General features: G+C 39.4%; 1 long non-coding RNA gene across 1 annotated transcript; it reads right to left on the bottom strand.

Annotated features, from left to right (window-relative positions):
* LOC116586611 lies at positions 1 to 27,487 on the bottom strand. The gene is made up of 6 exons (XR_004284084.1): positions 27,284 to 27,487; positions 15,936 to 16,051; positions 9,118 to 9,268; positions 6,765 to 6,864; positions 5,833 to 5,928; positions 1 to 188 (listed from the first exon to the last, which is right to left on the bottom strand). It is a non-coding gene; the product is annotated as an uncharacterized LOC116586611 (long non-coding RNA).

The raw sequence follows: 27,487 nt of genomic DNA, 5'->3' as shown, positions 1-27,487 counted from the left end.
GACATGCACACACACACAGACACACACAGCTCAGCTCACCAACAGATGGGTCCTGAAGGGCAAAGCTCTCTGCTAATGACTCAACTTGATTTAGACACTTCAGCACCTTGTACACATCCACTAACTTTCCCAAGTCTTCCTTGTCTTTAGGTATTACAAGGTTCAGTGCATATCTTTTCTCAGCCCAGCTATGAGACAGTTGAGGGGAAAAATATGAGAAGATAAAAATAATTAATTCAAAATTAAGAGATTTTATTATATAATAAATTTTAAAAGCATACCTTAAATACTGTGATTTTATTATGTACCAGGGCATAGAATAAGGAATTATGACCATTAATCTTCACAACTATCAAAGCTAATCAAATATGAACACCTCCCCAACCTCCAAGTATGCAGATAAAACCAGCTCAGAGAAATTGTTAAATGACTTCACAAAGTTATACAACTGGTAAATAATAATACGGTATACGCTCAGGTAGGTTAACCCCAAAACCAAAATGCTTTTAATCACTAAACTATAACTGACTCACAGATCAGCAAACACGGCAGCAATATCTAGTTGAACAGGCTGGGAAAGAATGTAAGTACATCCACACAGTCAGCTAGATATAATCTTTCTGAAGGAAGCCTGCTTGTCTAGAATTGGCAATTTTATTCCTATGACTCTACCGCCAGGAAAAAAAAAAAAAAAACAAAGTGTGCAAAGATATTTTAACAAATTGTTCACTAAAGCATTTCCCAAGTATTTAACATGTTCAGGGAAAGGAAATAATGACACAGCTACATAATAAAAATATAGCACCATTAAAATGATGAAGAAATCTATATTCACTAACACAAGAGCAGTAGCTACCAAGTCATATTATGATCATTTTGATTAAAACTTAATTAAATTTGGTAAAAAGAAATATATATTTTTTCTGTGCCAGTGTATGCCCCCCCCAAAAAAAAGTCTACACGGACATCATGATTATCTCCACTGGGTAGTCTTTTTTCCTACAACTGTCATGTCACTGCCAACACTGCTCTCATGCTGGTAATCCCCTTCTATCTTCCTACAAAAACATGGAAACACAGCAATTTGCTTCAAGAACAGCTAGGGCCATCCACTGATCATGTACTGAATACCCTCTAAGGCTCTAAGCTAATCAAGGTGGAGCTGCCCCCTTGCCAGTGATTTGTTTTGGAATGGTCATGTAATACAATTTAGGCTACACATAAGCTTACTGAGAGACTTCAGAAAAGATTTGTTCTGGGGGGCCTGGGTGGCTCAGTGGGTTAAAGCCTCTGTCTTTGGCTCAGGTCATGATCTCAGGGTCCTGGGATGGAGATTGGGCTCTCTGCTCAGCAGGGGGGCTTCTCCCTCTCTCTCTGCCTGCCTCTCTGCCTTACTTGTGATCTGTCAGTCAAATAAATAAATAAATAAATCTTTAAAAAAAAAAGAAAAGATTTGTTCTATGTTATCAATACAAGTAAGAAATGGCTCTTTGGCTGTATATTGTGCTATGTCTAAACATGACACCTAAACTATTCTACCTGAGTTCATAATATTATTGAGCCTCTTGCAACCAGCCCTAAAACTGCCTGAACTTCGATTTTTCACATGTGACATTACGTTTTCCTGTTTAAGTTATTACCTCCTGGGGCGCCTGGGTGGCTCAGTCAGTTAAGTGTCTGCCTTCAGCTCAAGTCATGATCTGGAATTCTTGGGATCAAGCCCAGCAATAGGCTCCCTGCTTAGTGGGCTTGTCCCTCTCCCTCTAGCATGCTCTCTCTCTCTCAAATAAAATCTTAAAAAAATACAAATTATTACCTTCTACCAAAAGCATCTCTGGCTACTTTGAAATATTTCTGTATAGCCTTAATTTTGTTTGCAATGTGAATGCATGGTTTTTACAACTGTTGTATCTGTTTGCTGGGTTGTTTTTTACTGCTTTGCCTAGCTCCAAAAACCTGTGTCTAATGCATGAGAAGTAATTCCTAAATATTTGCTGAATGTTAAATACATGAATATGTATTTAATGAATATCTGCTGAATGTTCATTACATGAATAAATGGGGCAGGTGGTGATAAAACCATTGTCATTGTTCCAAAAGTACATCTCAATCAAACTTATTTGAGAAACAATAAATTTCTCGGGGAATTTGAGGAAACTATCCAAGATTCTTAACAGGTCAAGCAGCTGACTACACAGTGCCAAGATGAATGCTGTGAAATGGGCATTCAAGGTTGTGATGAGACCCAAGAGAAGCAACAAGGAGACACAGAGCCTGCACTGGAGTCTAGTCCTATGAAGCTAGCTGAAGAGGTGAGCATTCTTAGTAAAGTAACTGTCTGTCCCCTTTTCCCCCAACCTTAAGGACCCTGGATTCATGCCCTAATAGTCCAGGTACCACCCATCATACCAGGGAGAATACATGGAACAGTTAACAATAGGGGAAGTCCAAAACAGGACAAGACAAAATGAGCAACTGCAAAGTAGGCATGTGAAATGTCAAGTTCACATTTTTTGAGCATGAACCATCAAGGGCTAGGCTAGTGGGAACAGTTTTCTTTCTAAGTCTTACCAAGCCCCTGAGCAGCCCAGATCTTATAAAGACTTTAAAAATAGACCACAACTGGAAATACAGCTGCAAACAAAGATTTCCAGGCAGAAGCTATACAAAAACAGTTTCAAAACAGAAACTAGTAGGGAAAGACTGATGAGATTAGACTGGCTAAAGTAGAGGGTAGGTGTAGGGGAGCAGTGGGATTTAAAGCTCCAAGTGGCTAGGAACCACATAAAGAAGGGCCATAGTGGGCACCTGGGTGGCTCAGTTGGTTGGGCAACTGCCTTCGGCTCAGGTCATGATCCCGGACTTCCAGGATCAAGTCCCGCATCAGGCTCCCAGCTCTTTGGGGAGTCTGCTTCTCCCTCTGACCTTCTTCCTCTTTCATGATCTCTCTCACTCATTCTCTCTCAAATAAATAAATAAAATCTTAAAAAAAAAAAAAAAAGAAAAAGAAGAGCCATAGCTTCCAACTGGCTCTAACAACTCTTCCCTCACACTCTCACTGGAAAAGATGAGAAGGGATGAAGCCAATCAGGGCAGATCATAGGAAGCAAAGTAAGAGTAATTACTATCTTTTTTTGGTAGAACTAAATTTCTGAATTACATCTTGAATAATTATATGTCTATTCATGTTTTCAGATTTGGTAATTTATATTTTTCTAAGCTTTTCATTTCATTTAACTTTTCAAAATTATTAGCATATAATTAACATAAAATCCTTTATTAATAAAAAAAATTTTAGTTGTGATAAAATACCTGTAAAGCTTACCATCTTAACCAGTTTGAAGTGTACCATTAGTAGAGTTACCTCTGTTCACAATGATGTGCAACAAATCTTTGCACATTTGTTAATCTTGTAAAAATGAAACTCTAAGGCACCTGGGTGGCTCAGTGGATTAAAACCTCTGCCTTCGGCTCAGGTCATGATCCCAGGGTCCTGGGATCGGATCGAGCCCCACATCAGGCTCTCTGTTCCGCGGAGGGCCTGCTTCCTCCTCTCTCCCTCTGCCTGCCTCTCTGCCTACTTGTGTTCTCTGTCTGTCAAATAAATAAATAAAATCTTTAAAAAAAAAAACCAAAACTCTATATCCATTGCACAACAGCTCCCCATTTCCCTCTCTCCTGCTGGCCACTAGAAAATACCATTCGACTTTCTGTATTTAAGAATCTATTTTAGATATCTCATATAAGTGGAATCATGCAGCATAAATCTTCTTATGATGGGGTTATTTCCCTTAGCATAATGTCCTCAAGCTTCATCCACATCACACTATGTACCATAACTTCCTTCCTCTTTATGCTAAATAACATACCACTGTAGGTGAATACCACATTGTGTTTTATCCACTCATCTGTCAATGGACACTTGGATTGTTTCCACTTTCTGACTACTGTGAAATAATATTGCTAGGGAACACATATATACAAATAAATCTATTAAGACTCTGCCTACAGTTCTTTGGAATTGTTAGATCACATGGGAATTTCTATTTTTAATTTTCTAAGGAACTGCCACACTGTTTTCCATGGGCACTACACCATAGTACATTTCTACCAACAGTGCACACAGGTTCCAATTTCCTCCCATCCTTGTAAATGCTTGTTATTTTCTGACTGTTTTATAGTTCTTTGTTTTTGATAATAGCCATCCTAATATGTGTGAGGTAGCATCACATTGTGGTTTTTATCAGCATTTCTGTAATGATTAGGGCATACTGGGCATATTTTAATATGCTTATTGGCTATTTCCATATCTTCTTTGCAGAAATGTCTATTCAAGTCCTTTGACAATTTCTGCAGTTAAATGCTCTGACACCTTTGACAATTTTGAATCAAGATGTTCATTCATTTTTAAATTCATTATATGAATAGTTACGTCTCAATTTTTCCTTTTAATAATGCTTATTTGTATTTTTTTTCTTGACTAACTCAGCCAAGTGATTAATTATCTTGTTAATATTTACAAACATTACCAGCTTCTGGTTTTGACAATTCTCTAAATTGTACCTTTTTTCCCACTTCATTAATTTCTGCTTTATCTTAATTGTTTCCTTTCTTCTACTTTCTTGGGGGTTTCCTCTGTTGTCATTTTTCTAACTCTCTGATTTAGACACTGTAGAAACATAAATCTGTAAGTCTCACAATTGCTAACTCAATGTGTCTGCAAAAATATAAATGAAGTCAGGGGCTGTTGGCAAGCCTCAGTTAATGGCATGAAAGAACTTTGAAAGCAGAGACTCTTACAGATATTTTGAAAAGACAAATCATACTATGATTATAATTAATTAGATCAATAAGGAAAAGGACTTAAGTAACTATTCTTATAAAGTTTAAAGTTTAATTTATATCTCTCCTAATTCCTTTTTTTTTTTTTTTTTAAAGAAAGAGACAAAGTGTGAGCAGGGATTGGGGAGGAGCAGAGGTGAAGGGAGAGAGAGAATCTTAAGCGGACTCCATGCCCAGCATGGAGCCCCATGTGGGATTTGATCTCATAACATGAGATCAGACCTAAACTGAAATCAAGAGTTGGGATACTTAACTGACTGAGCAACCAGGTGCCCTTATCTTTATTCTTTATCTTATCATTATATGTAATCAAGGTTCTAAGTCATGATGTAATGCTTGTTACAATAATTTCAAAGTACATTTAATTGTGTCTATATGTGTTTGCTATAGCAAAGGAAGATTTTTTAAAAATAATTATTATAGAAAAGGTATGTGTTTATTAAAGATGTAAACTGTATTTGTTATAAGAGATTGGTTTTCTTCATAATAAAAATTCTTTTAAACATTCAAACCATAGGGTCTCCTGGGTGGCTCAGTCAGTTAAGCATCTAACTCCTGATTTTGGCTCAGGTCATGATCTCAGGGTCGTGAGAATGGGCCCCACATCTGGTTCTGCACTATCATGGAGCCTGCTTAAGATTCTCTCTCTTCCTCTCCATCTGCCCCTCTGCCCCTACACCTCCCTGCCCACCCCTATGTGTGCTCTTTCTCTAAAAAAATAAAAAATAAAAATTAGTGTCAACAGTTCTTGGGGCTCTAATTTTAACTTTGCTTTCTATTGTCTCTGCTAACAGTTACCAAGAAATTGTTTTTATAGTTTAGAATTGTTGACTCATCTTCAGGAGGGCCAGTGTGGTTTGGATTTAAAATATGTCCCTTCAGAGATTTGCTTTACGTCTGCTAGGCAACCTAGAGGACCGTGGTCATATCTGGAAAATGTGAGAAGGGCAGAGTTCCAGGCAAACTGTAGGAATAACAGATTACATTTACCTTTTCATTATAGACATTTGGCTTCATCCAAAAGGATATATTCTTTCAGGGGCTCGACCAGTTGTTTTTCCACAGAAATTAAGCCAGCTAAGTGTCCTACAAGAGGACAGAAGAAAAGGCCAGTCAGAACTGGACAGATGACTTCAGCTTACTTCACTGGGGCAAAAGTGCCAAAGAAAAAGGCAGGTCCCCAGACCCAAGAGAGATTCAGCTTTTTCTCAATCACTGGATCTCACTGCTTAAGGAGATAGTCCCCCTGTTCTACCCTACAGCTTCAAGAAAAGAAAGAGAGGAATTCCCACAGGGATGTTAAAGACTGTGGCCAATCAGTGACCTCTGTCATCTGGAAGTGACCTTTACTTCATCCTTAACCCAGCGAGTAATCTTCTCCTGTTCATCCTTAACCCAGCGAGTAATCTTGTCATGTAAGCTTGGAAACTGTGGCGGAGAAAACCATTTAAATACAGAGGAATAACCTCTGAAGTTTGAAGCGATGAAGGAAAACTGCAAGACAGGACTTTCAGGCCATAAAATGTACTTTGCCCACAATCAATGACCTTCCACAATAAGTGTATGAACATTCCTTATATGATGACTAACTGAATTTAAATTAAAAAAAAAAAAGAAGAAGAAGAAGAAGAAGAAATGTTTGGGCATTCCTAAAGGCCCTGACAATATCTACACTCCACAAGAAGTAAATACACCACAAACACTTGTTTCCCAGAAAAAAACCTTTGCTCCATTGAGGTTTAGGCCCTTAAGGGCCTTTATAAGGAAAAGTATTAATGTCTGAAAACTTCTTTCTCACTGTATTCTAGTTTCAAGTGAACTTATTGGTGAGACTGTTCCACCCTGATAGAAAACAAGCAGGCTATTCCTGAGCTAGGAGCTAAAAATCATTTGTGGAAAATACTACCTTCCCTGGCCCATACCAACAGATGTGAAGATCTCAGCCCAAGTGCAGCCCAGGAAACCAGACCAGACCATCATTATAATGGACATGTGAAGTTTCATGATGCCAGATGTCAGCATCTGCAAGGTATTTAATAACATTCATTAGACCACTGTAGTTTAAAAAAAAAAATTGACTATTATGAGGAAAGTAATACAAATGCACAAACATGTGCAAAAACACCCAACACAAACCAAAGTAAATGACTTGCAGGATTACAGCTTAAGGAATCTATTTTATTATATGCTCTTAGGACACCAAGCAGTAGACTGGAGCAATGAGTTGGAAAGGAACCAGATGTCGGTAAAGGAGTATTTTAACAGCAGGATGATCTGCTAAGAATCACAAGTTAAGCAAACTATGAATTTGGGAACTAAACAGTTCAGTCCAGAAAGAAGTGATCAAAGCTGAGCACACAATTTATAACAAAGCCAAGTTCAAACAATTAACTGGTCAAAAATGACATCAAAAACAACAGAGCTCAGTAGACAAAGTGTAATTCTAGATTTCACAGATAACTTAGGTGTCTCTATTTAAATCTGGTCCCTGGGGTCAAAAGAGAGGAGCATGTCCTGGAAAGTTACAGATTCCCCTGGGAGCATCAGCAAGAATATGAGGGAGCACACACCAAAAAGCTATATATTCAGACTCAGGAAACATACATTTAATTTTTGAAAGACAAATCTATTCAGTAGTAAAACAATGTATCTACACGTCATGATCTTTAAGGCCACCTCTACTTCCAAACAATTCCTCTGATATTTATCCTATCTTGCCTCAAAGAAGAAATATAATATAGATCTATATTGTTGTGACTCTGGAGCCAGCTTTTCCATTTACTAGCTATGATACTATGAGCAAGTTAATTTGCCTTTCGAAGTTCTGCTTCTTATTTTGCAATGTGGTTAGTACAGGATGAAGATTAAATAATAGATGTAATGTGACTGGCGCATACTCAGCATTCTATTAAAGATAATTACAGCCATTACCGTTTGGGAAACATAAAAAGTAAAAAGTGTCTGCTTTTTTAAATGTTGTTATGTTTGCCCTAATTCTGCCCTTAGTCTACTTCTCCTTCTATATCCTCTTAGAATAATAGTAACTAACATTTATTGGTGGTTACCAGTGTTCTACCTATTCCACTTGTACAAACTTTAGTCCTTGCAGCAAATCCATGAGGGTAGGACCTCTTAATTTCACCATTTAATACATGTGGAAACTGAGCATTGAGGGATTAAGTCACCTGTCCAAGGTCACACAGCCAGTAAAGTGTCAGAGCAAAGCAAAACGGCTTTAAAGTTCACATTCTTAACTACTATGCCACAGCTACCTCAACTAGCAAACCTAAGCAGATAATTCCCAAACCTAGCATTCTGGGGCTTTGGACCAACATTTCAAAACAAGCCTAAAGCCTGGAGGGTGTTAAAACCAGCCAATGGAATTTCTGTCCCTATGAGTTCAATCCCAATGGTAAAAGTTGCAATGACAAAAAGTGCTACATTTGTAGAGTCAGTTGGTAGTGACCACAGCAAGGTTCCTGCTAAGCAGTACTCTAAGATGAATTATGTCAAACAGCAATGGCATACACCATTCCTATGGTAAAAGACCCACTTACACTTGTTCCCATCCTCTGGAGGATAACTAACATTTACTGAGTGATTACTACTTTTGAAACTGAGTCTACAAAAAGACAATTACCTCACCAAGGTAACAGAGTTGAGAATACAGGATATACAACATATGGCTTCAAACTCTAAGTACTGAGCACTTTGTACCTGGTATCAGAATATATTAGAAATATTATTGAATCGCCATTGCATACCACTCAACCTGTTCACCCAAAAAGCCATGGAATCATCTTTGGTTTCTCTTTTCCTTTCATGATATGCATGCAATCCCTTCAATAATTTCTTATTACTTTTCTTATTACTCTTATTACTACCACTCTCATCCAAGCTACTATAACCTCTCTCCTGAATGAATGCAATAGTGCCTTAGCAGTGCTTTCTTCTACCTTGACCCCTCTATAGTCTATTCTGCACTAAGGAACCAGAAGTGATCCTTCATGGTCTCACTCACTGGAAAATCCTGAAGTCCTTGCCCCAGACTGCAAGGTCCTTCATGCTCTGGCATTTGGCTACTTCCATCTACTAAACCTCCCCACCCTTGCTTGTCCACTCCAGTGACAGTAACCTTTCCTTTACTGTTCCTCAAAAACACCAAGTATTCTTCATCACTAGGTAGTTTGTAATTATTATTCCTTCTGCTTGAAATGCTTTTCTTTACTCATTCAGGACTCTACTCAAAAGTCACTTACCAAAAAAAGGACATACCTCCTCTTTCTATGCAAAATACCACACTCCAGCATTTTCTATTCCCTTAGGCTGCTTCATTTCTCTTCACAGAAGCTACTCAGAAATAACTTCTCTTCTTGTCTTCTGTAAAAATCTAAGCTCTAAGTCAGAGCTGATAGAAGAGTAACTTCTGAAAACAGAAAAAAAAAAAAAAAGGCCAGTAAAGTAAGTAAGGAAAAAGACAAAAGTCTAGTTAAGAGAACTGAATACTACACTCACAAACAGTATCCCTGAAAAAGAAAGAGAGCTCAGAACTAATGGTTCTGTGGTAGCAAAGAGTACCAGGATCCCCATCCTCCACAAGTGCTGAACCTCAATGTGACACAGAAGCAGAAAATTTTGATCCACTAACAAAACACCATATGTTTAACCATATGTTAAACCATATGTTTAACAAAACACCATATCTACAAACATCCACACCCTATCAGCAACAATCAGGACAAAGTTAAAGGTAGAGGCATTCCTTCTATTTTCTGGGGTCCTTGTTGTACTTTACCACATAGACTGTGGTAGGAACTTTGTAGAGGACAGACCAAGAGTAAATTTCTCACCAGCACAGCAGGAAAGAGGCTCTAAGTCTGATTTTTTTATTTGAATTAATAAAAATTTTAAAAATATACTACTTTCTTGCTTAGCAAGATTTTGTCAAGTGCTCTCTGTGCCTCCTAGATCTGGACTTCCATTTCCTTCCCCAAACTAAAGTGTTTTCAGCTTTTATTTCTCCAAATAAATATTTTGCCCCCTTTTCTCTCTCTTCTGAGATCCCTTTAATGTTACTGTTTTATGCCTGATGGTGTCACTGAATTCGCTTCATCTATTTTCCTTTTTCATTATTATTTTTCTCTTATATTCAGCTTGATGGTTTTCCTTTACTCTGTTCTCCAGGATGCTGATCCATCATTTCCTGCTTCCTTTGTTCTACTATTTATCCCATCTCGTGTATTTTTCATCTTAGTTATTGAGTTCATCTCTGAATGCTTCTTTTTCATGCTTTCTAGCTCTTTGCTAAGAGTCTCACTGAGGTCTTCCACTCTTCTCAAGTCCAGTGAATATCTTTATGACCACTACATCAAATCCCTTATCAGGCCTATTACTTACCTCTGTTTCATTTAGGTCTTTTGCTGTGATTTTTCCCTGTTCTTTCATTTGGGACATAGCCTTCTGTCTCCATATTTTGCTAACTCTGCTTGTCTGTTTCTATGTCTTAGGAAAGTTAGTTGTATCTCCTGATCCTAAAAATAGGGACCTTATAAAAAAGAAATCCTTTAGTGTCCTGCAGGGCAGTCAATGTCCCATATTCACCAGAACCTGGCCTTTTACAGGTGTCTCCTATGCGTGTGTGGCCTGAGCCCTACTGTTGTGGCCAAGCCATATCTGCCTTCAGTCCAGTTGTCTGTCATGGCTCTCTTAGCCTGCTATGGGCAGGGTCTGGTCCCTATGTTAGTGGGCCAGTCTGAGGCCACCTTGGGCTTGAGTTGGTCTGATTAGGCATTTGTCAGATCTTTAGTACAACTAAACTGCATGGTGCTCTCACTGTATTGTCCCTGAGAAGTTTTGTTGATAGGTAGGGCCTCCAGTCAGACCAGATGTCTGCTCCCAGCTCACAGTGGGGTTGCAGTTGAACAGATGTGTGTGGTTTTCTTCTGCTCTCCCTTGGGCAAGAGCCAATTCAGGGTGGCACTGAGTTCTGTTGGGCCTGCCTGAACACTGCTATGGAAATCCTAAGGCACATTTTGAATGAAATATAAACTCCTGATTGCAGTCTTCAAGACTCTACATGGCCTTGTCCTTTTTTAGCAATCTATTCTCATCTACCCCCATGATTCCCTCTCTCCCTATGTAGCATACTTCTCTTTTAGTTCTTTAAAAATGTCAAGCTGTCTTATAACTCAGTTTGTTCCCTTTACCTATAATGCTATTTCCCTTCGTCTATTCCCACTCTGATTCCTTGTAGTCCTTAGGACTCAGTTTATATGTCACTTTCACAAAGAGGCCTTCCTTGAGCATTTTATCTGAAACCCTCCTGCCCCAAAATTCCCCATCACTCTTGGGGCACCTGGGTGGCTCAGTGGCTCAGTTGCTGAGCTTCTACTTTCAGCTCAGGTCACGATCCCAGGTTTCTGGAATCAAGCCCCACATCGTGCTCCCTGCTTGGCAAAAAGCCTGCTTCTCCCTCCCCATTCCCCCTTTTGTGTTTCTGCTCTCACTGCCTCTCTCTCCATCAAATAAGAAAATAAAATCTTTAAAAAAGAAAAAAAAAAGACTATCCATCACCTCTACCTCTTTGATTTATCTTAGCAAAAGGCAGAGTTTTTCAGTTTATATAAATAAAACAAGATCCAAATACATACTGCATACAAAAACAACCTTAAAATTCAAATTATCTAAGACAATTCTGTAGGTATAAGAAAAGTAAAAGATACAAGGTTCAATGGCTGTATTAATACCTGGCAATATAAAGTTTAAAACAGGAAACAGTACTAGAGACAAAAAGGAATATTTCAGAGCACGAATGTGGCTGTGAGTTAAGCATCTGCCTTCAGCTCATGATCTAGGGGTCCTGGGAGGGAGTGTGCTTCTCCTTCTCCCTCTGCGCCTCTTCCCACTGCCCCTACTTGTGTTCTCTCTCTCTTGCAAATAAAAATATTTAAAAAAAGGAATATTTCATAATATAAAAAGTTAATATGTCAGAAAGATATCACAGTTATAAATATACATACTTAAAGACAGTCCCCAAATACACAAAGTAAAAACTGACACATATTTCAACAACAGCTGGATATCTGAAAACCTCACTCTTAATAACTGACCTAATACTATACAGAAAATCACCAAGAATATAAGATTTGAACGATGTTCAATGATGTTGAATGATATTGAACAGAATATGTTCCCCTCGAATATGCCCCTTTAGCATAAGAACTATTGTGAACTAAAGACATCTGAAAAACAGCAGATGCAAGAAAGGCACTCTGGGGGCGCCTGGGTGGGTCAGTGGGTTAAAGCCTCTGCTTTCAGCTCAGGTCATGGTCTTGGGGTCCTGGGATGGAGCCCCAAGTCGGGCTCTCTGCTCCGCTGGAAGCCTGCTTCCTCCACCGCCACGCCCCACCCCACCTGCTGTTCTGCCTGCTTGTGATTTCTGTTTGTCAAATAAATAAATAAAATCTTTAAAAAAGAAAAAGAAAAAGAAAGGCACTCTGACTTTTCCTTTTCTTCCTAAAAGCAACAGATAAAACTCTTACGGGAAAGATTCCTATATCAGGAAGAAAAAAAAAAATTCTAATCATCATCAAAGACAAGGAGCAGAGGCCTAGACAAGTTACCTTGTTAAAGTAACTCTTAACTTAACTCTTAACTTCTGTTAGTCTCCCACTTATTTTGTTATTTTTCCACAACTGCTACTCTTTCTTCAACCTGGTATAAAAGCACTTAATCCCAACCACTTTTGGGGTCTTTATTTCCTCATGGGGGCTCTCAAGTACATGTTAAACTCAATGCTTTTCTCCTGTTAATCTGTTTTATATCAATATAATTCTCAGGCCCAGCCAGATACCATGGAGGATAGAAGTGAAGTTTTGCTTCCCCTACAATATCAATCAATATGATCTGATATCTATAAAATATTTCACCAAACAGCACTAGAATACACATTCCTTTCAGGATCACACAAAGCACTATCCAGCATAGTTCATAAGCTGGATCATAAAATAAGTATCAAAAAATTTAAAAAACATTTATATCATACAAAGTATGCTTTTCAATTACATGAAATTATTATTTTTTTAAAATATTTTCTTTATTTATTTGACAGAGATAGAGAGAGCACGCGCACAAGAAGAGGGAGAAACAGGTAGAGGGAGAGGGAGAAGCATGCTTCCTATGGAGCAGGGAGCCCGATGCGGCACTCAATCCCAGGACCCCTGGATCACGACCTGACCAAAAGACAGATGCTTAACCAACTGAGCCACCCTGGCACCCCGAAATTACTATTTTTTAAGAGATCTTATTTATTTATTTGAGAGAGAGCAAGAACATGGCGGGGTGGCAGAAGAGGGAAAAGCAAACTCCCCACTGACCAGGAAGCCCAACTTGGAGCTCAACCCCAGGACCCCCAGGTGCCTGAGTCACATGAAATTAAATTAAAAACTTAAAAAAATAGCAAAAACTCCTAGACATCCTCAAGTATTTGGAAATTGAAAAAAATACCTCTAAAAAATCCACTGGTCACAGAAGAATTTTCTTTTTTTTTTTAAAGATTTTTTTTATTTATTAATTTGATAGAGAGAAATTACAAGTAAATGGAGAGGCAGGCAGAGAGAGAGAGATAGGGAAGCAGGCTCCCTGCTGAGCAGAGAGCCCGACGCGGGACTAGATCCCAGGACCCTGAGATCATGACCTGAGCCGAATGCAGCGGCTTAACCCACTGAGCCACCCAGGCACCCCACAGAAGAATTTTCAATGGAAAGTAGAAAATATTTAGAACTTAATGAAAACAAAAATAAAATACATTAAAATTTATCTGATATAGCTTAAAACAATACTTAAAAGGAAACTAGAAAAAGGGCAAATTAAACTAATCAAAGCAAGTAGAAAAATGAAATAAGCACTGGAGTGAAAAGCAATGAAAGAGAAAACAAAATAAAGGAACCCAAAAGTTAACACAGATTAAATGGACAGCTAGACAGACACATAAACACAAACATACAGGAATGAAAAAAAGAACAGCACTACTGACCGTGCCAGAATGTAAGGGATTATAAGGAAATATTATAAACATCTTCATGCCAACAGAGCAGACAACTTTGATAATGGGGAAAATCCTAAAACTCTAGAATCCTAGAAGGTACAATTACCAAACTCAAGAAGATATAAAAATTTTCAGAAAAAGCTGAAAACATGGTGTATTAGGATCTTAAGCTGATTTCCTCCCACAGATACACCTAGATAACAGCCACATCAACATCACTGTTAACTAACCCAGATAACAAACCTAAGACTGACAGAATACACTCCACATTCAGTCGTGGAGAGGAGGCCACCTGGTGGTAGTAGGGGTGGGGGGAATGGTAGGAAGGTTAAAGTCCCAGTCAAGAATCAAAGTATCATGTGAGACTAACCACAAACTCAAGGGACACAACAACCATGGAGAATGGAAAGGAACAAACCCCACATCAGGCACCCCAGAAAGAGGAGACCCATACTAGAGACAGGGAAGACAAGTCCCCCCCAACACTTGGCTTTAAAAACCATATGGCCTTAGCTTCTTGAGCTTTTACTGTCAGTAGGTCTTAATACCAGAAGCTTTAAAAATCAGTAAGCTCATTTCTGGGAGAGACAGAGGACAAAAGCAAACAGTCTCCACCTTTTAAAGAAACAGCATAATGACTGGAAGAGATTATGCTGAGTGAAGTGGGTCAGGCAGAAAGGGTCAGTTATCGTATGGTTTCACTTATTTGTGGAGCATAACAAAAAGCATGGAGGACATGGGGAGTTAGAGAGAAGGGTGTTGGGGTAAATTGGAGGGGGAGGTGAATCATGAGAGACTGTGGACTCTGAAAAACAATCTGAGGGGTCTGAAGTGGCAGGGGGGTGGGAAGTCGGGGTACTAGGTGGTGGGTATTATAGAGGGCACGGATTGCACGGAGCACTGGGTGTGGTGAAAAAATAATGATACTGTTATGCTGAAAATAAATAAATGAAAAAAAAAATAAAGACTTAAGCTTAAAGTTAAGGCATAAAAAAAAAAAAGAAACATCATAACAAACACCTGATTGAGATATAGCAAAGGACAGCAGTTTAAAAAGTACCTAGGTTATACCAGAAGAAGATTGACTTACTAATCTCAGAACTATGGTAGAGGAGCAGTGATCTTTAAAAGACTTCAGGAACAAAAGAGCTGGTGAGTGTCCTTTCACTCCCCAAACCTCACCCTCTAGTCTAGATACTCAGACACCTGTGAGAACCAGTGTAACTACTCTCTACCTACCTTCTAAGACCCTGTGCCCTCCTCCCACATTCCCATACTGACTAGCCCTATACAGCAAGAGTCCCTACAAAGCAACTCATTCTGTAAGTAGACCTGGCAGTAGCCAGCAGCACTTCAAAGTGACTCCTCCCGTGGTGCCTGGGTGGCTCAGTGGGTTAAAGCCTCTGCCTTCAGCTCAGGTCATGATCCTGGAGTCCTGGGATCGGGCCCCTGCGTCGGCTTCTCTGCTCAGCAGGGAGCATGCTTGCCTTCCTCTCTCTCTCTGCCTGCCTCTCTGCCTACTTGTGATCTCTGTCTGTCAAATAAGTAAATAAAATCTTTAAAAAAAAAAAAAAGTGACTCTTCCCCTAGGAAGAGAGGAAGACAACCCCATACACCAGTTCAAATGCAGCCCCACCAATGGACTGGAGGCAAACACCTGATCTGACTGCTATCCGGCCACCAACAAAAATCTTACAGGAGGCAGCACAAAAAGAAAGCCCTTTAGTTCAGGGTCACTGAAATCCCAACAGACAGACTCGGGGCAGATATCTGGTCTGAGTGCAGGCTCCTCCCACCAACAAAATCCTTTCAGGGTACAAAGCAGAGAGAGTGCCCTGCAATTCCAACTGACTACAATTCAACAAAACAGGCCAGGGACAAGTATCTGCTCTAACCCAACCACAAGCCCAAGATGGCCAGAGAATTGCCCTTTAACCACACAGAGACCAAACCCTGCCCACAACAGGTTAAGAGGGCAACTGCAGCCAAGCAGACTGAAGGCAAACACAGCTCAACTGTAACACCAGGATATACGCAAAATACATACCAGGCATCCATGAAGCATCAGGTCTGGTGAACAGGGGACACTGCATAGCAGAGCACTACAGGACCTCTTCTTCATAAGGCCACTACTTTCAAGATGAGGATACACAGCAGACCTTCCTAATAAATGGAAACAGATTCTCTGTGAGGAAACAGAGGAATCTATCCCAAATAGAAGAACAGGACAAAGCACAGCACAACAACTAAATGAGATGGAGATAAGCAATAGGCATGATACAGAATTCAGAGTAATGATCATAAAGACACTTACTGGACTTGAGAAAAAAGTGGAGGATCTTAGTGACTCTTAGTGACAAAAAGATGCAAAATTAAAAGGAACTAATCAGAGATGAGAACTCAGTAATTGAAGTTCAAAATATACTTGGGAGGGTGGGGTACCTAGGTGGCTCAGTCACTTAAGCATTTGCCTTCAGCTCAGGTCATGATCCCAGGATCCTGGGATAGAGCCCCACATTGGGCTCCCTGCTCAGTGGAGAGCCTGCTTCTTCCTCTCCCTCTGCCTGCCACTCCCCCTGCTTGAGTTTGCTCTCTCTCTTGCTCTCTCCCCCTCTCTGTCAAATAAATAAAATCTTTAAAAAATAAAATAAAATAAAATACACTCAAGGGAATAATAGACCAGAGGAAGCACAAGAATTAATCAGAGAGTTGGAAGACAGAGTAATGGAAAGCAACCAAACTGAACAGAAAAGAGAAAAAAAAAAAACATGAATAAGTTAAGGAAACTCAACATATCCTGATATGTAATAACATCAGCATTATAGGGATCCCAAGAGGAAACGAGAGAGAGAAAGAGAGCAGAAAATTTATTTAAAGAAAAAGTAGTCGAGGGGCACCTGGGTGGCTCAGTCATTAAGCATCTGCCTCCGGCTCAGGTCATGATCCCAAGGTCGAGCCCTGCATCCAGCTCCCTGCTGAGGGAGCCTGCTTCTCCCTCTCCCACTCCCCATGCCTATGTTCTCCTCTCACTGTGTCTCTCTCTGTCAAATAAATCAATAAAATCTTGGGGAGCCTGGGTGGCTCAGTGGGTTGAGCCTCTGCCTTCGGCTCAGGTCATGATCTCAGGGTCCTGGGATAGAGCCCCACATTGGGCTCTCTGCTCAGTGGGGAGCCTGCTTCTCCACCCCCCTGCCTGCCTCTCTGCCTACTTGTGATCTCTGTGAAATAAATAAATAAAATCTTTAAAATAAATGAATAAATAAATAAAATCTTAAAAAGAAGAGAAAAGGAAAAATATAGCTGACAGCCTGTCAAATCTGGGGAAGGAAACAGAAATTGAGGTGTAAGTGGCACAGAGAGCCCTCAAAAGGGTCCACCACAGACACACAGTAATTAAAAAGACATAATGCAGGGGCACCTGGCTGGCTCAGGTGGAGGAGCATGTGACTCTTGATCTCAGGGTCATGAGTTTGAGCCCCACAATGGGTGCAGAGATTACTTAAACAAAAAAGAAAAAATAGTAAAGAGAGGATTTTTTTTTAAAGATTTATTTATTTATTTGACAGACAGAGATCACAAGTAGGCAGAGAGGCAGACAGAGAGAGAGGAGGAAGCAGGCTCCCTGCTGAGCAGAGAGCCCGATGCGGGGCTTGATCCCAGGACCCTGAGACCATGACCTGAGAATTTTTAAAGCAGCAAGAGAAAAGACGACAACTACATAGAAGGGAAACCCTAGAAGGCTATCAGCTGATTTTTCAAAAGAAACTTTGCAGGCCAAAAGAAAGTGGCATGATATATTCGAAGTATTGAAAGGAAAAAACCTGCAACCAAGAATACTCTATTCAGCAAGGTAATCATTCAGAATAGAAGGAGAAATAAACAGTCTCCCAGGAAAACAAAAGTTGAAGGAATTTATTCACTAAACCAGGTTTATAAGAAACTTTAAAGGGAATTCTGATTGAAAAGAAAAGGCCATAATCAGGAATAAGAAAATTAGGAGAAAAAAATTCACAGGTATACACAAACATAACAAAAGTAGTAGGTTAATCACTTATAAAACCAGTCCAGCAGCTTAGAGCACTAAAAGAGTAAAATCAATTATATCTATAAAAATCACTCAAAGAATTCACAAAATAAAAGGATATAAATAAAGTATGACATTATGTACATAAAACATGGGAGGGGAGTGAAAAATTAGTGCTTTTAGAATGGGTTCAAACTTTAGCAACCATCATCCTAATACAGACTGTTGTAACCAAAGGATGTTATATATAAAACTAATGGTCACCACAAATCTAAAGCCTAAAATACATACACAAAAATTAATGAGAAAGGAATACAAGCAAATCATTAAAGAAAGCCATTACACCACACAGGAAGAGAACAAGAAAACAACAGACTACAAAAACAACTCTAAAACAAGTAATAATGGGGCAGTAAGTACCTACCTATCAATAATTACTTCGAAGGTAATGGGACTAAATGTTCCAATTCAAAGACACTCAGTGACAAAACAGATAAAAATACAAGACTACTCTACATGCTGCCTACAAAGGACTTTCTTGATTTCATACCTAAAAACACATGCAGATTGAAAGGGAAGGGACGAAAAACATTGATCATGCAAATGTAACTGAAAAGAAACCTGGAGGACTGGGGTGCCTGGATGTCTTGGTCAGTTAAGCGCCTGCCTTTGGCTCAGGTCATGATCCCAGGGTCCTAGGATAGAGCCCCACACTGACCTCACTGCTCAGTGGGGAGCCTCCTTCTCCCTCTCCTCCCCACTCATGCTTCTTGTCACTATCTCTGTCTCTCTCTCATATAAATAAATAAAATCAGGAAGAAAGAAAGAGGGAGGAAAGGAAGGGACGGGACTTGGGAGAATAATACTTATATCAGACAAAAAAAGAGTTTAAAATAAAGACTGTAACAAGATAAAAAAGGACACTACAGAATCATAAAGGAAACAATCCAACAAGAAGATATAACATTGCAGCCACCATGGAGCACCCTAATATATAAAGCAACTATTAACACACATAAAGGAAGAAATCAATAGTAATACAATAATAATAGGGACTTTAACACTACACTTATATCAATGAACAGATCATCCAGACAGAAAATCAACAAGGAAATGGTGGCTTCAAATGGCACTACTCAAAACAAGTCTAACACATACATTCAGAAATTTCCATCCTCAAATGTGACTAAACTTCAGAAAATGGTATTTTCTTTCTCTGATTTACTTATAAAGCTTAACATAATATACTCTTGCTCTATGCATGTCATTGAAAATGGTAAGATTTCTTTTGTTAATGGCTGAGTAATATTCCAGTGTGTGTGTGTACACACATATACAGATACTTGTGTGTGTGTATACACACACATATACACCCATATACAAAAACATTCCATGATCATGGATTGGAAGAACAAATATTGTGAAATGTCTATGGTCCCTACAGCAATCTACACATTCAACACAATCCCCAGCAAAATACCATCAACATTTTTCACAGAGCTGGAAAAAATAATTCTAAAATTTGTATGGAACAAAAAAGACCTCAAATACCCAAAGGAATGCTGAAAAAGAAAACCAAAGTTGGGGTCATCATAATCCTGGACTTCAAGCTATATTACAAAGCTGTAATCATCAAGACAGTATGGTACTGGCACAAAAACAGACTCATAGATCAGTGGAACAGAAGAGAGAACCCAGAAATGGACCCTCAACTCTATGGTCAACTAAGCTTCAACAAAGCAGGAACAAATATCCAATGGAAAAAAAAAAGACAGTCTCTTCAACAAATGGTATTGGGAAAATTGGACAGCCACATGCAGAAGAATCAAAGTGAACCATTCCCTTACACCACACAAAAATTTAGACTCAAAATGGATGAAACACCTAAAGGTGAGACATGAATCCGACAAAACCCCAGAGAACACTGGTAGGTCCTATTTAATTTGACAATGTAAATCCAGGGGAGTTGGTCAATGAGATGTCCTAGTTTCCTTGTGAAATGTCATCGGCACAGTTAGAGAACCGAAGAGAAATCACTTTGCTGTGTGCCCACTACCTAGGTATTCATTTCCCAAGAAAAGTAACTACCCACAGATGAAAACAAACCCTGTGGGGGCATAAATTATTCCCAATAGGGTTGTATAGAATTTCTGTGTTTACTTATTCAAGCCAGGGAACAGGTTCTCAGTGCACATGGGGAGAAAATCTCCTAGTCTAAATGAATGAGTCATTCTAAATAACTTGCAAAAACATGTGGGGCTAGTGAGATCTCTCAGGGAGCAGGGACAAGTTGAGCTTGGTAAGAGACTTCTTATGGGGTTCAACTATAGTTTAGGGTGACATTAGGAAAAAAGAGAAATTAGCCACAGGAAGAACCAGGGAGACTTTAGCATCATGGACAGATCAAAAATTTTTATGACAAATCCAATAGGCTGAAAGGTTACCCACTTAGCAATGACCTGGGATCATTAGCAATGACAAATGAGAGAGTTCTCTTTTTCCAGGCCAATGCCAGAGTAAACAAAAGGAAAACTAAAAAATATTTTTTAAAAGATGTTATTTATTTACTTAAGAGACAACAAGTGAGTAAGCAAGAGAGAGAACAAGCACTCACAATGAGGGCAGAGGGAGAAGTAGATGCACACTGTCCTCTAAGCAGAGACCCCGATATGGGGCTTGATCCCAGGACCCCGAAATCATGACCTGAGCTAAAGTGAGACACTTAACTGAGTGAGCCACCCAGGCAAGATTTTGTTTAATTAAAGTATTAAGTCTTGTTCTGGCATCTTGGGCAGAAGGAATCTACCTTGATGTCAGCTTCTTCTCTCCTCTGTCAATGTGATTTGGAGACCTCCAGCATCTCTACAGAGAAGACCATCAGGTAGAAACTTCCTCAGCTATAAGATGATAAGATGTGTATCTAAGGTTCAATGCTCTCTAATTTTCCATCAGTGTCAGTGGTCAGGAGCTCTTGGTAATGGTAAGGTCCTTTCTATTACAGGACTATCAAACTCCATGGTCAAGAAAGAATGAGATGTAGGGACGCCTGGGTGGCTCAGTTGGTTAAGCAGCTGCCTTCGGCTCAGGCCATGATCCCAGCGTCCTGGGATCGAGTCCCACATCGGGCTCCTTGCTCCGCAGGGAGCCTGTTTCTCCCTCTGCCTCTGCCTTCCACTCTGTCTGCCTGTGCTTGCTCTCACTCTCTCTCTCTCTGACAAATAAATAAATAAAATCTTTAAAAAAAAAAAAAAAAAGAAAGAAAGAATGAGATGTTATACATTGAAAAAAAATTATTTTTATTATAGCACAGGTATAGGACCCATGGGCAGAAAGAGCTGCTTTGTCAGTGTGAGGAGTGACTGATCACATAGGGTTTTCTAACCTATGGAGGAGGAAGGTGTATTAGGGCTCCAGAAAATTGCGTCTATAAGTTTCTGGAGATCTCATTATTCTCAAGACTGGGCTTTTCTTTTAAATCATTATGACATGACAAAGTGATGGAGTTTCATGTTCTTCATGACTGTGATCTTTATCAGCTGACCATTGGCTTCATCCTTTCTTTCTTCTTGAGCAGTCATGAGTTCCTGAAAAAATGTTATATACATCCCACTCCCACCTTGGCAGGGGCCAGGTAGAATGTCACTTTCCCTATTGCCTTCAGCTTGCCTTTTGTTATCTCATCATTTTTCCCCTTGAACAATTCTGACCCTTTAATCTTTAAGGTTGTTGAAAGTGGAATGTCTCCTCTTCTGTGGCTTCTTCCTGCTGAACAAGGGCAGAGAGATGTCCCTACCTATGAGTCAACATAGGTCAGTTGAGGAATATATAGGGGAGTTATGAAAGGCAGAGGCAGTAGAGTCCAATCTGGACAGCAAAGAAGTATCTCTGTGGGGGGTAAAGGGTACATGACAACATGAAGTTATTGTAGTGATGAAGTCTCAACAGCAAGCGGAGAAACACTAAAAAAGGAAACCTATTAGAATTAAAATGGCTATAAGAATAAGTCCAGGGGCACCTGGGTGGCTCAGCCGGTTAGATGGCTTGCTCTTGATTTCAGCTGAGGTCATGATTTCAGGTTCCTGGGATCAAGACCTGCTATACTCAGTAAGGAATCCACTTAGGGATTTTCCCCTCTCCCTCTCCCATGGCTCACAAGCTCTCTTTCTCTAAAATAAATAAGGAAATCTTTAAAAAGAAAAAAAAAAAAAACAAAGAATGAGAAGCCCAACAGAGACCTTTAATAATTGACCATAGTCCTCCTCAAACCAGGAATTTGGGGCCCCTGGGTAGCTTGGTCATTAACCCTGCCTTTGGCTCAGGTCATGATACCAGGGTCCTGGGATCGAGTCCCCCATCAGGCTCCCTGCTCAGCAGGAAGCCTGCTTCTTTCTCTCCCACTCCCCCTACTTGTATTCCTCTCCCACTCTCTCTCTCTCTCTGTGTGTCAAATAAAAACATAAAATCTTAAAAAACAAAACAACAACAACAAAAAAAGGAATTTAACCAGTCATTGCAGTCACTGAAAGAAAAAGAAGGATTCAGTGAAGCCTCAATTTGAGTATTCATGACAGTTAGTAACCCTATCACATTTTTGTGGTCATCTGGAGTATATACACGTAACACTGTTTTAATGAAGCATAGCTTTCTCCTTGAGCTGCAGTCAGAATATCAAGACCCATCCAGTTTTGGACACCCACCCTCCTGAATTTGTGGATACCTATACGTTGGGTCTTGTTAAAGGGGGCCACTGTATGCTTGGCTAAGCCTCCATTTGCAATTTTTGTTATCACTAGAGATGACTCCTGCAGCAAGTCTGGCTAAGGGATAAAACTATCAAGAAACCCTCTTTGTTTGATGTCTAACTCTAACAATATCTTAATTTTGAGGAATCACTGGAAAATGGGAGAAGACCTGTCTGGGAATATAGGCATCCCCAAGTGCATCATCCAATTCAATCATAAGCAAAACTATGCCATCCATTTTCTCCACAAGCACATAATTAATCCCATAAAATAGAGTATGTCCCAGCTTTAAAAGAGGAATTCTATCATCCTAGTCACAAAGAATTGATCAAGATGATAAGTGAGTTATAAAATTGGTGGGGAATCCATCCCACTTTCCATCTTGTTCAAATAATCCTATGCCTATGGGATCTTGTTAATATCTCCACAGAGTAACAAGCAAGATTGTCTATATATTAGCTACTATGGCAATTTCTCTGAGGTTTACCTCAAGTTGTCTAGCTTGGGCAAACAACAAACATTCAAAGGCAATTAGAAATAGAATTTTTTTTTAAAGATTTTTATTTATTTATTTGACAGAGAGAGATCACAAGTAGGCAGAGAGGCAGGCTGAGAGAGAGGAAGGGAAGCAGGCTCCCTGCTGAGCAGAGAGCCCGATGTGGGGCTTGATCCCAGGACCCCAGGATTATGACCTGAGCCAAAGGCAGAGGCTTAACCCACTGAGCCACTCAGGAGGCCCTAGAAATAGAATTTAACATGCACAAAGATGTGTCACGGAAACATAATTTTTCTCTCCAAAATTATCATTATTTCCAGAGATAGCCAGATCAAGACAAATTTATTCAAAAAAACAAGTTCAATTTTAACAAATTTGGCCTAATTATTTACACAAGCTCAGCAAGAATAGTGATTGGTCATATAGATCTTTTTAAAATTTGCTTTGCTGGGACGCCTGGGTGGCTCAGTTGGTTAAGCAGCTGCCTTCGGCTCAGGTCATGATCCCGGCGTCCTGGGATCGACTCCCACATCGGGCTCCTTGCTCAGCGGGGAGCCTGCTTCTCCCTCTGCCTCTGCCTGCCATTCTGTCTGCCTGTGCTCGCTCTCTCCCCACCCTCCTCTCTGATAAATAAATAAAATCTTTAAAAAAAAATTTTTTTTTTTAATTTAAAATTTGCTTTGCTAAACTTTTCATAAGGAATCTCGATTGAACTTGTAATAGCCTCTATTCTAGGCCAGAGGCCAAGCCAAATACTTGCCATGAGACATGCCTGAAATATGTGTAAATTTGGTGAATTCCTCTTCTCAAGGTCCCCCAAAATACTCTGAGCTTCCTGCACCTGTCAAAAAATGAGATTCTTTACTCACCTGATAAGGCTGCTGGAACTCTGTAAAGTAAGGTATCAGGCCAACATTTCTAAGGGGTTTTATTGGCTTCATGTTTCATAAAGTCATCCTTAGTTCCCTAAAGCACTATGGTAATATCTGAATCTATGCATGTCTCTTTCAAATATGACATTCCAGTCAAAGCCTTGGTAAATAACCAACATTTCTAATGGTGTTCTGTTACAAAAACAGATTCCCATTGAACTTATGCAAACAACTGTAATTGCTATGAAAGAAAGAATATGCTCTAATTTTCTGAATTTCACAGGGTCTACATAGAAAGAAAAGTTAAATATTTCAATTTGCTCACAAATATTTTATTGTACTTTTGTATATCATAAATATCTTTTTTTTTCTTATTTGACAGAAAGAGGTGCAGCGAGAGATGGAACACAAGCAAGGGGAGTGGGAGAGGGAGAAGCAGGCTTCCCACGGAGCAGGAAGCCTGATGTGGGACTAGATCCCAGGACCCCAGGATCATGACCTGAGCTGAAGCCAGACGCTTAACTACTGAGCCACCCAGGCATCGCCATATCATAAATATCTTAAGAGAAAGTTTCCTTAATCTGAACGAGCAAACATTGAGGCACCAGCAATGTTTCAAAGCAGAGTCACAAAACTATCATCTTCTTCAGAACATTTAGTCCCATGCTTTTTCTTGTTCAGTTTGAATACAGCTTCTATTTAGTTCTAGAAATTCTTACCCATTTCAGTTTTATGATTTTAAAGATACCAAAAGCCTGCATTTGTTTCAAAAAAAAAAAGTACTTTTTATGATCTCCTTGAAGACGAAACTCATTTTTGTAAATGAAAAAAGACTATAATGCAATTGACAAGGAAATTCAGTTATTTCTGTGACACTTAACCCTTCAGTAATCAGAATATCAAATGATGGCCTTACACCAAAACATATTAAAACTTCAGCAACTGCATATAATCTCCAGAATAACTACAGAATTTACCCAAACATAACCCTTAACTGTGATTCCAGAGTAACTTGGGCCCAATTAGTCATAAAGACTTCATTTACAATTCAAATCTTGAGGAAGTTTGTTAAAAACCCTCAGAAAGTTGTAAAGTACATGCCTAAATAGCATTATGGATCATTATAAATCTTAAAACTTAATTACTTATTTAACCAAGGTGACAATACGAGATTCCAAAGGCAAATATGTAGGGTTATATGGTTGTTAGCAAAACTTAGCTCCTTTAACGTTGAGAAGTTTTTGTTGTTGTTGTTTTTTGGGGGGTTTTTTGTGTTTTTTTTTTTTTTAAGATTTTATTTATTTGACAGACTGAGATCACAAGTAGGCAGAGAGGCAGGCAGAGAGAAAGGAGGAAGCAGGCTCCCTGCTGAGCAGAGAGCCCATGTGGGGCTCAATCCCAGGATGCTGGGATCATGACCTGAGCCAAAGGCAGATTTTTATCTATTTACTTGACAGACAGAGATCACAAGTAGGCAGAGAGACAGAGAGAGGAGGAAGCAGACTCCCTGCTGAGGACTCAGAGATCTTGACCTGAGCCAAAAGCAGAGGCTTTAACCCACTGAGCCACCCAGGCGCCCCAAACATTGAGAAGTTTTAACTTTCTTAAGTAACAAAAGACCTGATAAAAACAAAACACAAAACAAAGAAACTTTGGTTTTCTGGGAAAAGAAAAGAAAAGAGAAAAAAAAAACCCTTTGTATACATTTTTTTCAAGTGCAAACCAACAATCCAAGAAAATTTTGGCTTTTTAACAGAGAATAAATCAGAATTTCAAACTTATGGGGCGCCTGGGTGGCTCAGTGGGTTAAGCCGCTGTCTTTGGCTCAGGTCATGATCTCAGGGTCCTGGGATCAAGTCCCGCATTGGGCTCTCTGCTCAAGCAGGGAGCCTGCTTCCCTCTCTCTCTCTGCCTGCCTCTCTGTCTACTTGTGATCTCTGTCAAATAAATAAATAAAATCTTTAAAAAAAAAAAAAAGAATTTCAAACCTATATCATTATACTTTTAAAATCCATCTGATGTGAAGAACAAAAGCAAAAGGAAATGTAGATAAAAGTAAATTTCCTTATAACGTGCAGCCCACTCACAAATACTTGGGAAAGATAGAATATGACATTCCTCCAGGAACTTCCAAGTATTTCATGTTAATGCCTTGCTAGAGGGAAAAACAACCTTAGCTCAAGAACAGCTAGGCCTCTAGGATCCTGCAACTCTTCCTTAACATATGAAAATCCTTTTGGAAACTTCCCTTGTCTTTACCTCCCCCAACTCCAAGGTGTATCATCAATTGCTCCACACAACTGGGCAGCTCATTCTGTCCAAAGGTCCCCCTCCCTGGGCTTTAATAAAACCACATTTTTGCACAGAAAACATATGAAGAGTTCCTTCTTGGCCACTGGTTCCAGAAGCCTACTGCACACAACATCACATTGATTTCAGCTTTAATCCTGACCATATATAAAATTCCTTTCCAAAGATTTCCCTTCATCAGCTTTCTACTTTTTCATTCAGAGTTGCTTTCCTTATTTCCATCAGTCTTAATTACATTTAGCAGAATTCTAATTCTTAGAAACCTTAGTCTCCAGAGAAAACTGAGTAGTGACCAACTGTGAACTGCTGTATCAGAATTCTTTAGATCTGAAATTTATTTTTTTAAGATTTTATTTATTTATTTGAGAATTGGGATACCACGCCAAAATCATATGCTTAACAACCTGAGCAACCTAGGCACCTCTAGATCTGAAATTTATAAATACATTTTACAGTTTCTAAAAACATGGTTTTTTTCCATAGTACAATTTTTCAACAAAGCATAAATCATGTTTACAAAGAGACCCAAATATCCTTAGTTTCTCTGCAATAAGAAGCCGAAAGTACAAACCTATGTTTGGAAATCAATGCTTTATACCTATTTGGAAAAGGCCTATACATCCAAATTCAATCCTATATACCATCTAGGAAAACTTTAAAAGTTTCAGGTTACCAAAGACCATGAAAAGCTACCTTAACAATTACCCACGGAAACTTTGAGACAGATAAAATTAACCCTCACTTTAAGTCATCTTTTGGCTGACAAATTCCAACAGAGACCATGGGCTTATTTGACTTTCCACAAACCTGGATAAAAGTTTTATATTTAATGCTGACAACTCTAAACACATGTTTATCTTAATTAAACCAACAACCTTAAAATGTTTTCAATAATAAATATGTTCCACCTGGGTCCACTTAACAGTCAACAATTTGCTCCCCAATTTTTACCTGGGACACTGGTGAGGAAATCTGAAGTGGGCGGTCTAAGCCCAAAAAGCTCTCTTCGCTCCTTGACACTGAGGGGTGGAGGAGGAACAAACCTTGGCAGAGACGCAGAGGACGGTATAGGAACCAGTTATGCAGGCTGCACCCAAGGTGGTGCAGAAACAGGAGGAGGGGTGGACAGGAAGGCAGAAGAGGTGCTGCACTGCC

The sequence above is a fragment of the Mustela erminea genome, chromosome 3, assembly GCF_009829155.1.
Source record: "Mustela erminea isolate mMusErm1 chromosome 3, mMusErm1.Pri, whole genome shotgun sequence".
Classification (NCBI taxonomy): Eukaryota; Metazoa; Chordata; class Mammalia; order Carnivora; family Mustelidae; genus Mustela; species Mustela erminea.
Note: the sequence above shows the minus strand (reverse complement) of the source record. Positions and strands in the feature narration are given on the sequence as shown.